This window comes from Balaenoptera physalus, assembly GCF_965194825.1.
Source record: "Balaenoptera physalus genome assembly, chromosome: 5".
NCBI classification, from domain to species: Eukaryota; Metazoa; Chordata; class Mammalia; order Artiodactyla; family Balaenopteridae; genus Balaenoptera; species Balaenoptera physalus.
This window is the reverse complement of record NC_138884.1, coordinates 15,156,567-15,174,508: the sequence shown is the minus strand read 5'-3', so window position 1 is coordinate 15,174,508 and position 17,942 is coordinate 15,156,567. Positions and strand designations below refer to the sequence as shown.

The following is a 17,942-nucleotide window of genomic DNA, read 5'->3' as shown; positions in this document are numbered from 1 at the left end:
ATCTACACAGCTTAATTGAATAACTTTTCTTCCAAATATTCACTTAAGGCCACAGATAATATTCAAAATACTATCCAACTGATGTGGCCTTTATCCAACGAGAATAGAGGCTAGCCAGAAAGAAGCAAGACAGCCATGCCAGTGTGTCCTGGCTGAATGATGTACCTCCCAACACCCCATCCACTTTCCATAACCATAGTCATTTTGTAGTTGTAAGAAATATTAATTGCACCAAGTGCAAATACGTAAGAGGCGGATATGTGTTCATCTTTATCACGAGTTACCAAAAAACTCTCTACTTTCTCCATCTCTCTTCCCACCCTATATGACCACTGCTCCTTAGGAGCTTACATTCATGCAACAAATATTTATTAATAGTCTACTACGGGCCAGACGCTGTGCCAGGTATGCCTGGGAGAAGGGAATGTTCAAGAAAAACAAGGCCGCATGTTCACAGAGTTTACACACAAGTTTATAATCTAGCTGGAGAGAATAAGTGTTTGTGTAGATATATGTTTGTGGTTCCTTATTTTATTTTATAGTGCTCATGATGTGCCAAGCACTGATGTAACAGCTTTACAGTTACCTCAACTGACTCATTATGTTGGCATAAACATATATATATATATATAAACTTAAGTAACCCTTCAATAATTAAAGAATAGAAAACAGAACAAATATTATAAAATAAAGATATAATTCACAGCTACATAAATTAGAGGTATGTGTTCAAAGAATATTAGATATTGGATTATGAGAAAAGTAGATTAATCCAGGACAGGTTGCATTAACTGATAGAATAAAAGTAATTTCATATCAAGGACAAAAACATGTTCTAATACTAAGAGTGAATACCTCTCCAAAACTAAATTCTACTGTCACTGAATTCTATCCTTTTAATCTAAGATAACTCATGTCTCCATTAATCTACTACAAAATTTAAATCAGAACTATATTTTAAAACATATACATTTAAACATTCGCAACTTAATGAAATTGAGGTTAATTGTATTTTACACGTAGAGTTATAAGTTGTAAATCGTTCAACATTTTCTATCAGATTATCATGGAAACCAATGAACAGGTTTGACAGACAGTCACCCTCAACTTTTCTTAACAAAATTGCTTAAATTTGGAAATCTAGCATATCCCTCCAGGAGAACGTTAACTTTCATGGACTGGCTGAGGCGTTTACTTATTACTCTACTCAGTTTACCAGCGGGGCTGATTATGATGCCCACTGATCCTAGGAGGATCTTCCCTTCACCAGAAGGAAGACAGCTACAGCATTTGCTAACTGAAACACAAGTCTGTGAATTTCCATGGGAAAGAGAAGTACCTATTTATTTATTCTAAACATTGAATGAGCACCTTCCACAAGCAGTAAACGTCTAAAGAGCACGTGCCAGTCAATGTACTGGCCATATCCAGGCAAGTTAGGCTATTATACTGCCCTCATGGGAAACAGAAGATGGAAGAAATGCAAGTGCATTCCATGAAAGAAGGGGAAAACCCATGGATAGAAGACGATGCAAGATATAAAAGCGATCCGGGATATTTGTTTGGAGTGGGTCCCAGAGAAAATAGAGAATAGGAGCCCAGACCATGAGTGATGGGATCAGCCTTGGACAGGAGAGGTGCAATATTTCCTCTGAGGCAAGAGTGATTAGCCTGAAGTTGAGACTTCCAAATGGTTCACACACAGAGTGCAGGATATAACTTGAGTGGGGTAAAATATTTCATCTCTGTTTTTATGAACTTTTAGCTGAAATTTAGCACTTCCTTAACCTATGTAAGTAGGCAACAAATCACAGTACCAATACCTGTGACCTAGTCACCTGTGGAAATCACAAACATTTTCATATTATATCTCAGTTACTACAGATAACTCGGAGTAGTGTTTACTCATTGACTACTTTGAAATTAAGGTAGTCATGCGACCTGCCGCTAGATCTTGTTGTTTAATGCACAATAAGGACTCACATATTATTATATCACAAGTGTGTTTTTTATATTTTGAAAATTGCATCTTTTTAATTGGTTTCCCCTGAAATACTATGAATGTTTTCATCTAAAAATTATTGGGGGAGGGGTGGTTTATAAGCTTCCCTAGTTTTCCAAAAGGATCCATAGCACAAAAAAGGAAGAACAACTGCTCTGAGCATGAGGGAAAGGATTTTTTTTAATTAAGGCAAGAAGGATTATGTTATACTCTCCCTCCACTGTCTCCACTCTTTAGTCAGTCTGCTGCACACAGGAGCCCTTGTGTTCAAGGTGCAGAGGGGGACTGAAGTTACGGCCACAACAAAAACTCAGGGGAAGGGAAAGAAGCAAGTCAGGGGACAATCCTCTATGTGCTATTGGTTTTGACTGAAGAGTTAGAACAAATGGAGAGAATACAATATAACCGAGGACAGGCAGCCGCTGTTATAAAACTCCACTGACGGGGTTTCCCTGGTGGCGCAGTGGTTGAGAATCTGCCTGCCAATGCAGGGGACACGGGTTCGAGCCCTGGTCTGGGAAGATGCCACATGCCGCGGAGCAACTGGGCCCGTGAGCCACAACTACTGAACCTGCGTGTCTGGAGCCTGTGCTCCGCAACAAGAGAGGCCGCGATAGTGAGAGGCCCGCGCACCGCGATGAAGAGCGGCCCCCACTTGCCGCAACTGGAGAAAGCCCTCGCACAGAAACGAAGACCCAACACAGCCAAAAAAATTAATTAAATAAATAAATAATAATTAAAGGTGCTAATAATTTTTTTTAAAGGTGCTAATAATTTTAAAAAATAAAATAAAACTCCACTGACCACCAGCCTTTCACTTTGTTTCTAGAACTGCTTTTCTACCAGCCTTCCTTACTTCTGATTCCCACACCCTCCAACCCTCTCTCTAGGACAGCCCACAGAAAGGAAAAAACAAAAATTAACTACATAAAATGTTAAAACACACACCATTAAACCCCTCTTACTTCATCATGCCTCAGCACACCTTATTACCAACCTGCATCTGTGCCCACACGCTCCACCTTGCCTAACTGAACAGTCTGTGTGCCTATCCCAGACCTCCTCCCCCTCACTCCCCAACCCCGGGTCCCCTTCTGGCCCTAGGGCCCACCCCCCCGGCTAACTGAAGGGCAGCAGTCCACACACACACCCACCCCCCTATCTTGACTGGATCACTCCTGTGCTGACTTTACGTACATTTTTTAAAAAACAAAATGAAAAAAAAAAAAAAAAAACGTATCTTAGCCTCATTTCCTTTCCAAATATCACTCATCTCTCAGCTTCTTTCTTCCTCAAGAGAACTGTCTACACTTGCTGCCTGCAATTCCCTCCTCCACTCTTAGCCTCTCTTGAAACCAACCCAGGCACGCTTTCCCTCAACACCACAGGCTGCTTTTGTCAAGGTCACCCGTTGACCCTCCCTGTTGCTGAACCTTAAACAGGATTTAACTAAGATTATCAATTCCTTCTCCTTGAAATACTTTCACCACAAGGCTACCTGGATACACACAATGTCCTGATTGCCCTTGTACCTCACTCATCTTCCTTCACTGGTTACTCATCTCCCCAACTTCCAAACCTCAGAGCTCTCTAGGATCCATTTTTGAACTTCTTTTCTAACTACACTCACTCTCTAAACAGTCTCACCCAGTCTAGTGGCTTTAGGCAAAACCGACATGCAAATGAAACTCCAATTTATTATCTCCAGCCACGGTCCTCCCTGAACTCCAGCCTCACATACCCATTTTAACTGACATCTCAACATGCCCAAGAAGAAACCCGATTTAACCCACACCTTCACTTCTCAGCCCCCGTTTGGCCCCATAAATGGAAACATCACCCTTTGATCTGGAAAAGTCCTTGCACTTGTTCCTGACAGCTCCCTCTTATTTATCTCCCACATGCAACTTAAATCCTTTCGGTTCTTCCTGTGAAATACATTCTGTGTTTCACTTTTTCTTATCAGCTCCACTGCTGCCACCCTGGCTCACCTGGGATTGCTGCAGGAAATTTCAGCCGATGTCTCCACTGCCGTCCTTGGTCCTGACATTACTCCCATGCAGCAGCCAGAGTGATCTTTTTAAAGCCAATGACAACTCATGTTACTCACTTGATTAAAACATTCCAATGACTTTCCGTATCACTAAAAATACAAGCCAAGGTCCTTAACACGGCCTACAAGTCTGAACATGATCTCGTTGCCTCCTGCTTTTCTGATGTCCTCTTAGTCCTCTCCCCGTGGACCATTCCACTGCAGGCGTGCTGGCCTCCTTGTTGGTCTTCCAAGCACATTAGTCACATTGCTGCCTAGTTACCTGCACGTGTTCTTCACTCTGCCAGGACCATCTCCCCGCAACACAGAATGAAATAACTGAAATGTACCTCGCTCCTAATATGAAAATCCCTGCAGTGATTAATTCTTTAAAATAACTTTTTTCCCTTTTTTTATACTTCTGTTACTGAAAAATGTCCCTGTTGGGTACTTTGGGGATTAATTATAGAGAACTGTTATATATAGCAGTTCAATGAATTTTAATTTCCCTCCTAAAATAGCTTTCATAGACTCAATGAAAGAACATAACTGAAACTTAGCTTCACATTTCTTTGAATTCCTAACTGAATCCTAAGATTATGACAGATAGGCCAGAATGGCACTTATTTACCAATGCTTCAACTAGGTTAAACTGGATAATTTTTATGGTTACTTTTACTACAATTCATAAGACACATTTTACCTCAAGTCAAGATAATAACACTAACTTAGTATTTGTTCCTAAAGGTTTACATGTAAATGGACTAGATCCCAATGTTTTCACTTACTCCTAGTCGGAATTTTAATCAAAAATTGATTTTTGTAAAGTTTAAATATAGGATATAAATATGAGGTAGAAACTTTAGGTTGTGATTGAAACAAATGAGGGTCTCTCTAAGTTTTGAAAACAGTCTTAGAAAAATAATTTCCTGGTTATTGTCAGTCTCACCTTTTCTAACCTAACAATTTATTTTGAACCGCCTTAAAATTCAACAACTTTCTGATACTGAAATTATTAATACAAATTCTCTCATATAACACTCCACCCAATTATTCACCCCTTAAATCCTCTACGAAATGTCATCTGTGATAATATTTTATAAAATTCTAATTATCAACATTCTGTGATGATTTTTTCTCCTCCTTTAGTGTTACATTCTATTTTGCTCTCTTCTTCATTGGTGAAAGCAAGAAGTCTTGCAAAAAAGCTAAACCAGAAGAATCAGCAAAATTACTAATCTAATTCTTCTCCCTCCTTCCTCTCTGGGTTTTCCCTAAGGAAGGGCCCAGGTAAAAATACACAGCTTCTAGGTTCTGGCCCACTATTATCCTCTCAGCCACATTCATTAATCTTATCAATCTGCACGCCTGATTAGTGAAAAACATGACTCACTGAGAATTACCCAGCCACCAATATGAAACTGATTTGGAATCCAGAGCCATTACTTCTTTTTTTTTTCAGCAAGTCTTTCTTCCCTAGAGCAAAATCCTGCTCAAAATCAAATTAGACTGCCTATGTCTGGGAGGGTGCATGGAGTCCGGAGAGACAGAGACAGAGAGGATATGGGGGCAGGAGCGGGGGGGGGGGGCCTGGCCAGTTCCAGAGTCCTCTGAGGCAAGGCCGTCCACGTAGTACACCCCATCCCTCCGGCCCAGAGATAGGCTCAGGTGGGAAGCTGACTTGGGTCCGCCCACACTTTGCCCAGATTCTGTAATCCTGAGCAGAGAAGATGACCAGAGATGAGACATCCACTTGAAGTATGTCTAGACACAGGTCAACAAGCAACTGACTCCAATCCTAAAGCCTGGTTAACTCTTCCTTTGAGCCACTCTGAATCCTCCCAATAAATCTAAAATTGGTTTCTGTCTCCTGGAACTATAACAGAGGGGGCTGGATTAGGATGGAGGGAAGAGGCGAGAAAAAGCAAGCCACAGTGTAAGATGACTGAAAGTAAAGAGGTATTTCTACATTTAATATTTATTCAAAGTTACAGTCCCAGCTTATCCTTCACTATTCCGACAAGACTGGAAATGCACTGTGGAACTGACAGAAGCATGAGGTGAGCATCCAAAATAAAGGAGGTGAAGGTGAACTGCATCTCAATGAGGCTGGGAGAGAAAATTATTGAAGGCTCTTCACCCAGTCGTTGCTTACCAAAACACAAATGGAATTCATTCACCGCACTTCTTTTGAAGAGCAGCTAATGTTTCCAAAAACATTATGTAAAAGTTTCTAATTTAATCTGTCACTGAATGGATAAACACATAAAATAACAACCAAAAAATAAATCTTAAAACTCAACATTCTGATTAGTTAAAATAAACCTCCCTAAAAATCCAGCATACTATGACCAACATAACAACAAGGATAAAAGAACCCAAGTTCCATTATGTTATCGGTAAAGAATGGCAGCATTACCATTCATTTGAAGTTAGACACCTGAAAGGAACCTGGACTGAAGAAACACATCAAAGACCCAGTGAAGCATGACTTCAAAAGGTACAGCACAGATGTGAGCTTCTGGGAAATAGCCTGCTCTGATGCCAGAGCTCAAACACAGGGTTGGCCGTTCACTTTCAAACTAGAAAAGGCTATGAACAGTATCACCACAAACTGTTTTCATAACGAACTTGCAGAGATTTACCTGGCAAAGGTTCCCTTTTTATTAATAGAATAACTAGGAATCAACACAGTGTGTAGTTAAGATCATGGACTCCAGAGTCAGGCTGCCTGGGTTCTCCAACTTGACTATTTACTAGCTATGTAAATAATGTTGGGCAAGTTATTTAATCATGCTGGAACTTGACTTCCTCAGGATTGATATAAGTATTAGATGTGATTATATTTTAAACATTAAAACAGTGGCTGGCACACAGTAAGTCCTACTTCTGCTTGAAAATAATTAGAAGTTTTTCTCTACTATCCAAGTCTCATACAAGATATGGGTATCACAGAAAATGGTAACTGTTTCCTAAAAATAGACAGACGTTAAGTGTGTGTCTGTGTGTGTAAAATGAAAATATCATTAAATTTAAAAGGTATTGAACGGTACTATGAGGCATTTTTATTAACAAAGATAAATCGATTTTTTTTTTCCTTTAGTCATTTTTCATCCTGTAATTATCTCAGAGGAAACCTGGGGTTGAGAGTTCAGTTCTAGTTTTTAAAATGTCCTGCAGCACAATTACAGCTACTAAACACATTCTCAGACTAAGTTTAATGACCCAGGGTACAAAGAGTGTTTTTTAAAAAGTATCCTCAGATATTTTTACCATGGTTATTAATACCCAAGAAGTGGTTAATCCCAGTGGTTATATGTAGTTGTAAATAAAAGTGAATTGCAGAAAACACCCTTAACATGGGCAATACTTTATAAAAATCATGGCTTAAAATTTATCTAGGATATGGTATTTAATAAGCCTTTCAGTGTTCTCTTTATTTTGTAAATCAAATACGTGTTTGTATTACAGACTCCATTACGTTAAGATTAAAGAAGACTTGTTCACAAATACCTACTGATACACCAAGGGATGTCTGAAGTCACAGGTTAAATGACAGCTTTGGATCATTCATTTTACTCAAAGATTTTGAAACAATTTTGATATATACAAAAGTGTACTATAGAATATAATGTAAAATTATAATTAATATTCAATTTTAAAAAGGATACATTGAAATAAAAATTTGTGCTTCAGGCTACTTGTCCAAGAGCCCCAGGATGTGTGTTCACCCTCCCTTCCCATTGGTACTACGGGAACTTGGCTGTATCACCAGTCTGTTTTCCCACTTCCCAATAAGGCCCAGTTTCCACTGAGGATATGTAATCCCAGGGAACCTAACTCCATTCCCAGCCCCAGGGATGGAGTTCGCAATCTAGCTAGAGTCTAATCAGAGTATCAGTATTCTCAATAGAATTTCTGAAGTCAGTGTCCTTGGCTATTACATCTGGACAGAATGGCATGAATATGTGAGATAATGAGGACATCCTGCCTAGGGATTGCACAAACTTGTGGAGCAGGACAGAGTCCAGAGTATCTCAGAAAACAGAACTGGATCCCAATAACACCCTGAGCCTCTGGATCAAACCTTGCCTGAAGTCTGATGTCCCTGAACTTTTTGATTTTGTGAACCAGTACATTTCTTTCATTGTTTAAGAGAATTTGAGATGCATTTTCTGTAATATGTAATAGTTTTGTGAAAAAGCTGAAAAAACACTGACTTAAAGACAACAAAGACTGTAATATCCATTGATATCTTCTATCACTCAAGTCAGTGTCTCTTTCTCTCCCTACATTCTAGTCTCCCTCCTCTCCCTCACTATTCCCATGTGCTTGACATCAAGAATTCCTATTGATCTGTGTCCATTCCTTCCTTTATAAATTAGCTTAAAACTTCCAAGATCTTATCTGTGGCAGAGTCATTCCTGTACCACCCTACCAAAATTTGGGCAAAGCTGCATTGGTTTCCTTCGTGACATTTCTTGCGATCTATATATTCTATGGCCCTGAGAATCCTAGGCCATTTTTCCAGTGTGAAGAATTAATGTTATTATAAGGGGGAAAATGAACACAGAAAATAGAGTTCTTCATTTATGAACAATCTGGATTTTCTTAAATTTTCATTTTTCTTCCTGAAAGGCTATACTTGGGAATGCATTTTTAATTTTTCCTAGACTTTCAAAACCTCCAAAGAGACACAAATCTTTATCTTCCCTTCTCCTCCTAGTTTCAGAGGAAAAGTTCTCCCTTCTACAAATCAAGACCAATCTCTCCAAACAGACTTCCCCAATTGGTCTCATAGTTTGAATTATTTCATTCTTCCTATCCTTCCTTACAGCTTAAAGCATGTTTAAATCTCTTCTTTTCACAAATTAAAAAAAAAAAAGAATTCCACACCACATACCCCGACTCTCATCCAATTTTTCTGCTTGGATAAAATAAAGTAACTTTACCTGTTTATTTTTCACTTTTGGTAATGTGTTACTAAAATTTTAAGTTATATACATGGCTCACCTTGTATTTCTGCTGCACAGTACTGTCCCAGATGCAACGAGTTTCAACACTTAACTGTGTCTTCTCTTCCCCTTGGCCACTCTACACCCCATTCAATCCTTCAGACAGGACTGTGTGTGTAACTCCCTATTTATGTAATGCTGCTTCCTCCTCTTTCAAGATGTGGTTCAGGTGCCGTCTCATCCACAAAAGCCTTTTCCCACCTGCCTTCCTTTCCTTCCCTGGTGGAATTGTCTTCCTCCTCTGTGACCCATGGTATAATTCACTGATTTCTATCACGGACCCATGAAACTTGACTGCAGATAAGCCCGTAAATTATGCAGTTTTTAAGGCAGTAATTTTTTTAATTGCAAGCATGTTAAAAAGCAGTATCTTCTTTTAAACAAGTTTTTTATATTTAAGACAGAAAAAGAAAAAACAACTATTCACAAAAGGTCTTGCTCAATAATAGGCTTATCCAGAAAAGAGAAATCTCGATCTAAGGTATTTAGATATCCTCTGGCCTTTTGCCGATCTTTCTGAAGTTGGGAGTCCCATAAAAACATGACTCCACATCTATGTGTTATCTGCCTTAGGGTTTTGAGATGCCAAGAATATTCATAATAATCTAACATTTACACCACACTTAAAATCCAGTCATAGTAAATAAGTATTCTCATTTTCTTCAGACAGAAAAAGATAAGCAAAAGGCAGCACTATTTATAAATATCACCTTTCAGATATCAGTTTCTGCCATGCCTAAAACTCTTTTCATCAAATATAAAAATCTGAGCATAAAAATGCTTCTCTAATGCTTCTCTAATTGAGAACAAATAATTCTCAATTTTACTTTGAAGTGAGTAGTAAATCAGTCCCCGTATTTCTATTTGGAAAAAAAATAATTAAAATATACACCTGCTAATTATCAGTTGCCCATATCAGGAAGAAAAAATTCTGTGAATTAGAACTTTTTTTAATTCAGGAAAATTACATTTTTGTTCTTTAAGAACAGATTCAGGTAGTATAGTATGGTAGTTAAGAGTGTGGGTTTGGGGGTCAGACTACCTGAGTGCGATTTAACTTTGAGATTCTGGGCAAGTTACTTAACTTCTCGTTTTCTTTTCTTTCTTTGTTTTTTTTTTAAGGATTAAAGTTTATGAGGACAAATTAAAGGTTTTAAAAAGAGTGTCACAGAGTAAATGGCAAAAAAAAAAAAAAAGTCACGCATGTTCCTGAATCAAAATAAATCATAAATCAAGTGAAAATACAAACTGAGTAAATATTTCCATCACAAAGAACTATTTTTCTCTAATATAGAAAAAGCTCCTGAAAATAAACAAAAACAAAGACCGACAATGTATGAAAACTAATCAATATGATACGAAAACATTTTACAAAAATTCAAACGTAACTGGTTTTTAAGTATATGAAAAGATGCTTAACATCTCTCATAAGAAAAATGCAAAGTAAAACCATCAAAAAGATAGTATTTTTTCTTTAAGCTTTGCAAATTTTAAGAGTTTGATAAAATATTCACTGGTAGCAGAAACTCTCACGTTGTGGGTAGGCATGGAAATGGGTACAAACTGTGTGGTGTACAGCTCTCTATGCTCTAGGAAATGCTCCTGCAGTTACATGCACACATGTACATAAATAACAAATGACTGGAAAAACCAAACACATGATATTACATCCACATGCTACCTTTAAAATAATTGTATGCGACATTTAAAGGAATGACGCAGCTTTGTGTGTATTAATATGGAATGACTGACAGCATATATTAAGTAAAAGCAAGATACAAAGCAGTATGTATAGCTACTCTAATTTGTATTTAAAAGCAAGAGACAGACATATTCTATATGTTTTATACATGCTATATACGCTGTTCTGTATCATGTATACATGTATACAAACATGTACACACACACTCTCTGGAAGGAAAACAAGAATCTCGTCACAGGAATTCTCTCTGGGGAGGACTTCTGAGTGGACGGACCAGTAGGAGGAAGCTTACTTTCGAAGCTTTTGAGTTTTGTACCATGCACCTAAAAAAAACCTATTCACCCAGTAAATTAAATCATTTATTTTTTAACGAACAGTTCCTAAGCACTTTTTACTCTGTTGCACCAAGGCCTTAACAAAGCATGGGTCCATGCTGAAGGAACACGTGTAAGTGAGTTATTATTACAACAATGCCCTTCCATTTTTCCAGCAGTTATCTCCTTTAAGTGGCTCACTAGTGAAGATTTCTAAAGTCAGATTAGAACATATACCAAGACACATTACTAAAATCCACTTCATTTGCAGTTATTTCCATCATTACCCAATTAACTACCATCAATAGGAAACACAATGGCTTGTTAAGTGGCTGGTAATCTCACATTTTAATAAAAATTAGCATGGTCTTAGGGGATAGAATCTTTAGATAGTAGAGTTTTACAAAACTTATACTTAATAAATATTCTCAATATAGACTGGCATCTAAAAATATATAATTGCATCTTTCTGCCCATATGTGTTTATCACCAAAGAGATGATTGCTATGATAATATAAAATATTTTGCCAACTGATATAATTTATCGCAATTCTGAAAACTGGTTAACCTTCCTAGAAGAATATTCCATTTTTAAAAGGCATTTCTTTAAGAAAACAACTTCAGTGTTAGCATGCACAGGGAATGACTTTGTAGTTGCAGTTCCTGTGTGAACACTGCTGCCAAAAAGTGAACAAATCATGTCTTCTATTCAAACGCTGCTGTAAAGATAACACTTGCTGTTCTACAGAAAATTAAAACATCTATAGAAAATTCTTTAGGATTGTCAACATAACCAAAGGTGACTCAGACAAACTAAAAATCTATATGTCTTCCCAAATGGGCCTAGAGACTGCACAAGAAAATGGTTGTCAAATGGATGAGGCCTCATTCAGGTGAAGAGAAGGACTATTACCTACCTTTGAAGGATATTTTCAAAGAAAAACAAAAAAACTGCATAGATTCCTCTGAGATTTTAATGTCAGCCTCTTTCTTAAGAACTGTTGGATTCAATCAGGGGAAAAATTAGTCCCTTTTATTATCAGAATATCTGAAGTAGGTACTGCCACTTCCCTTTCAGAGTAAGGCATGGGCAAGCAGCTAACATGTGTTTTGGTGATGCTGGACTTTCTGTACTAAATAATCAGTGATCCAGAAAGTAGAAAACACTCCCATTCTGGTGAACCATTTTATTGGTTCTGGTTCATAAGGTTCTAAACTATAGAATTTCATTTCCTACGCCAAACCTTAATCTCCCAGTCAAACAGGAGTTTAATGTCTTTGAACAGGTTTAGTTTTGATCGTTTTTCACTGCCTATGTCTAAGTTGTACAAGGCTTCAGAGATTCACACAGAAATTTTAAAGAGTTTCAGAGGGGGGAGAAAAAGTCTCCATCAACTTTTCAAACCAAAGAGGAGGTAGAGACGGAAAAAAAGATGTTTTTCAAGTGTGCAAAGTTAGAGGAAGGCGAGAAAAAGAAAAGGGAAACAGCTAAGAGTAGAAAAGATAGTAGGAAAAAAAGGATAGGAGAAAAGGAAGATATGCAGATAATGAATTCAACCTAATGGAACTACTCTGTCCCGCAAACACATCTGTACTTATAAAGGTCATGCTGGAGCCTTCCGGTCCAACTTAGTCTGATTCTCAATGACTTCTTGCAGGCAACTGCCTCAGGGTAATCACCTGCACATGCACACCAGGGACACAACTGCACCTCCTGCAGGCCCACAGCAGCCTAGGAAAACTGTTGAAGCTGCTTATGTTTAAAGCCCCAGGTATACTGGAAAGTGACTGGCAATGTTCATACTATTATTAGCATACTTCAAGAACAAATACTTCTACTCTGTTTCACACAATTTGCAAAAGTCAAAAAGATTTTTTCCATTTAATCAACAAAACCAAACATTACTTACTCTGTATTGGTAGTTCTCAAATACACCTGCATACAGTGAAGCAATTATCTTCTCAAGCATCAAGAACAACGAAAAATGTCTCATCTCATGTTATCCTGTACCTGTGTTTTTAGTACCCAAGTATGCATAATACCCAAGTGCATTTGGGGCAACTCATTCATTCATAATTTACTCACTCCCTCTCACATGTACACATTCAAATGTTTTATTTTGTGTCCAGTATGTGCTAAGAACAGTTCTGGGTCCATAATATGCTATGAAATAAAAAGACAACAAATCACCTAATTGTATTATTATAAACTGTTAAAATTCTATATGAACACAGCTAGAAACAGGGAGCAGAATCTCGTTTTGGGGTATGGAGGGCTGGTGGGGGAATATCAGGAAAGGTTAGGCTAAGAATGTATTTTTTGAGCTCAAATCTTAAGCAGGAGAAAAAAAAATCAGTTGACCAAGGAAAGATGAGGAAAAGAGAATTTCAGGATAGACAATAACAAACAGTTACAAAATCCCCCAAAGATGGAAAGTAGCTTGGACATTCAGGGGGAAAAAAAGGTATAGAGAAGGAATAATGGCCAGAAAATGGGGCTGTGTTATGGGCTTTGCTAAGGACAGAATCTTCTTTACCCTAATAATGAAAGATTATTAAAGGTTAATGAAACATGATGATTAATAACATTTATTGATCATTGACTATGTGCCAGGATCTAGTCTAAGCACTTTATATTAATTAACTTTTTAAGTTCTCATTACAACTCTGTGAAGCAGGTACTATTTATACCTACATTTTAAGGATAAGGAAGCTCTAATGCACAGAAAAGTTAAATCATGTGCTCAATGTAAATGCAGACTGGGGATCTGACCTATGCAGTATGACTTTTATACTCCCTTTCTTCATGAGACTGACATGATCAAACAAGTCATAAGCTGCTCTAATGTACAAATAAACCTTCCTCTACCAACCCTTAGGGACTTTAGTTATCTGGAGTAGTAATAGTGTCTGGAGTAGATAATCATTTACCTCCAATAGTAAATCCAAAAAAATTAATACATATAAAATCAGCAACATCATTAACAGCTGCCTCTACTATTTCAGACATTATGGCAGTATTTAGAGGTAAATGTTCCGAAAGGTAACCATAGTAATAACGGTACCTGGAAGAGTTTTTAAAAGGGGAGGGAGGAGGAATCTAAAATTATACACTACACAGAATACAATCCTACCTATAGCGCTGATATAATTAACAGCTAATAAAAACTAGTGACTCAAAAAATACATTAAACACTGGAATTTTAAAATTAACACTAGCTTTACTGACACAGTATGAATAGCTTACTCATTTAAAGAGATAAAATTATATTCATATAAACAAAATACACTAAAGCACATAAAAGTAAACATATACATAGGTAGAATTCTATAATCACACATGGTGTTTACACATTAACATTCCTGAAGATGGTTTTAAGTCATAAACACTTTTAATATTATTTTTCCTAAGTTTTGGGATTTTTCCCTTTTGAAGGTATCCAAATAACTTATTATATTATTTATTACTTACATAGTTATTTAATGTAAATATTCTTTCTTATGACAGCCTAAATACATTACTCATCAGAACAAGCTTGGATAACTCCATCATTAAATACGTTTTTTATTAAGTTTCATTTCCAAATTTTTTTAAAATTCAGGATGATATGGTCTTTGTTTTTTCCTACAACAATCTACAAAAGATGGATGCATTGAATTTTATCCTAATGACCAACTGCTCACTAATCAGAGATGCTCCCACACTAAGTACTGTTTCTCCTTCCCAAATTAGAAATGAGTTAGAATATTCCTACACTATTTTTCAAGTTATCACTGTGCAATTTAATAAACTGCTTCTATCACATCACAACATTTTATTTACCATTTCCTCTAAGAAATGGTAAATAATCCCTAATGTTGAAGGCCTAGATTATGTGCCCTTCCTTTTGGCCTGGCATCTTGGACTTCCTTACCAGACAGAGCACTTCACTCCTTAGGCAAGGTCTGTTTCCTTGCCTCTACCTTCCCATAACTACAAGCTCTGTGATGATCACACTGTATTTACCAGCGTATGTCCGAGACTTAGCACAGTGCCTACCAAGCTCCTACTAAGCAGCCAATAAGTAATTGTTGAAAGAACTTCCCAAGAGCAGTATCATAAGAAAATTGTGATTCCAAATTGTTGGAATAAATTAAGAGAGTCAGGAAGCTTAAAAAAAAAAAAAGGATAAAAGCATACCCCTTTACGGAAGTTTAAATCCTGAGGAATTCTACTCTAATCCAAGATGTGCAAGTATACATTTTTTCAATTTACAAAAGTACAAATCTGAAGTAGTCAGGGTGTGGTATTATAAAGTCAGGTTTATAATCTAAAACTAATCCAACTCCACTTTCGCTAAATCCTGAATCATTAACTTTCAACACCTTTTTCATTCTACCACACCTATTCTACTTGGCAAGAATGCATTTTTTTTCTTTGATTTCATACACACACCTACATGAAAACTTGAAACCTAAATATTACTACTCAGAATAGAATGATGGCTTTCTTTCAGAAACATACGTAACTTAAGTTCATTAGATCTTTATTTTCCAAACTACCTTCCTGGAACCCAGGGCAACGGTTCTCACATACATCAGAATCACCTGGAGGGCTTGTCAAAACAGACAGCTTGTCAAAACAGCCCTACCTGCAGAGATTCGGATTCAGGAGGTTTGGGGTGGGGCCCAAGTGACGGTGACGCCGCTGGTCCTGGACCACATTTCGAGGACTAACGCTGTGCTGTTAATAGATGGTAACAGCTGAGAGGAAAATATCCATTCTCAAATACTGTTGGAAAATGCTATGAATTCTGTCTGCCCTCTTAAGATTTCACTATACACATTAGCATATTAAAAGCTCTGAAAAGTTCTGCAGTAAATTAACAGTTTTAATTGTTTATCAAACAAAATATTTAACTCTAGAGTCAAAGAGCAATCAACATCTTACCATGATCCGTAGCATACACTTTGGAGATGCTCAACATTGCTAATTATTAGAGAAATGCAAATCAAAACTACAATGAGGTACCACTTCACACGGGTCAGAATGGCCATAATTAAGGAGTCTACAAATAACAAATGTTGGAGAGGGTGTGGAGAAAAGGGAGCCCCTCCTGCACTGTTGGTGGGAATGTAAGTTGGTGCAGCCACTATGGAGAACAGTACTGAGGTTCCTTAAAAAACTAAAATTAGACCTACCATATCATCCTGCAATCCCACTCCTGGGCATATATCCGGACAAAAATATAATTCAAAAAGATACATGCACCCCTATGTTCAGAGCAGCACTATTTACAATAGCCAAAATATGGAAACAACCTAAATGTCCATCGACAGATGAACGGATAAAGAAGATGTGGTCCATATATACAATGCAGTATTACTCAGCCATAAAAAAGAATGAAATAATGCCATTTGCAGCAACATGGATGCAACTAGAGATTAACATACTAAGTGAAGTAAGTCAGAAAGAGAAAGACAAATACCATATATCACTTGTATGTGGAATCTAAAATACGACACAAATGAACTTTTATGAAACAGAAACAGACTGACAGACATAGAGAAGAGACTTGTGGTTGCCAAGGGGAAGAGGGGAAGGTGGGAGAGGAATAGAGTGGGAATTTGGGTTTAGCAGATGCAAACTATTATATATAGAATGGATAAACAACAAGGTCCTACTGTATAGCACAGGGAGCTATACTCAATATTCTATGGAAAAGAATATAAAAAAGAATATATATATGTATAACTGAATCACTTTGCTGTACAGTAGAAATTAACACAACATTGGAAATCAACTATATTTCAATAAAAGTTAAAAATAAAGAAAAATAAAAAAGAATACACTTTGGAAAAATCTATGTTTGACACTGGAACTATTTCCTTAAATGTATTTTAGCAGAAAATAATTCTGTCTTTGGAAATAATCCAACTTCTTACCATGTATGATTCCTGTCCAAATAAAATAGCTTCTCATCCAATCGTGTATGCCATTTCTTGCAGTGCTAACTTCGGTAGCTCTTGGTGTGAGGTAAATACCAAAATGCCACAATGCTTCAATCATTAAAGCAATTAATTAGAAGTTATGCATAATTTAACATCATTTTGAATTTGAATTACTGAAAGCCACAAATCCACTTGGTGTGTTCACATTTACTAATAAAACACTTGAGCAATGTTATAAAAGACCTTAAACATGCTCAGATCGAAATGTTTTCTCATATATGATCTTATCTGGTGTTTACAAACACCTTGCGTGAAGCTGATAAGGCAGGCATTTCTCTCTCTGTGTTACCATGAGTTCCTTCGCTGAGAAAAGGAGCAGCAAAATAAGTCACCAATTCATGGAACTAAGTTTTGAAAGGTCTTTTGACTCACGTTCCAGTCACCTTTCCATTACACTGTACTGTCTCAGTGGTAACTTGAATATTCATCCTGTTCATTTTATCTAGGAACTTTTTTTCCTTTTAATCACAAAAATCGCATGTGAAAATACATATTTGAAATCGTCCATATTATGGTACACACAGATACATTCGAATACTGCTAAGCAGCTAAGCACTGCTGGCTGCCATAAGAATAGCAAAAATGAATTACTAGGGGAATAAAAAGAAAAAAGTTAATTCTGAATGAAGGCATCAGTTAACAGTTAATAGGATTTAAAGAATGTGAGCTCCATGAGGCAAAGATTTTTGTCTGTTCTGGTGCCTAACCCAGCGCCTGGCACACTGCTGGTATTCCACATATATTTGTTGAATTTGTGAATGAATGACTGAGAGGCAGTAATCTGAAAGCAGCACAGTAACATAAATAATGTTTAAGAGAGTTTTGTCCTTTATATAAACTTTGCTTTAAAAGGACTATTTGTATTTCCAAAGGGCAGTAAGGATCT

At 37.1% G+C, this 17,942-nt stretch overlaps 1 protein-coding gene across 3 annotated transcripts in view; it reads right to left on the bottom strand.

Moving 5' to 3' along the window:
- Window positions 1-17,942, bottom strand: part of BMPR1B (bone morphogenetic protein receptor type 1B) — a 413,799-nt gene that overhangs the window by 317,785 nt on the left and 78,072 nt on the right. The window contains exon 1 of one of the 3 annotated variants that reach the window (XM_082461771.1): window positions 3,994-10,932. The exons of the other annotated variants lie outside the window; for them this stretch is intronic. The gene's annotated coding sequence lies outside the window, so the exon portion shown is untranslated. Of the gene's footprint in view, window positions 1-3,993; window positions 10,933-17,942 lie in introns of those variants that run through there. 3 annotated transcript variants of the gene reach the window in all.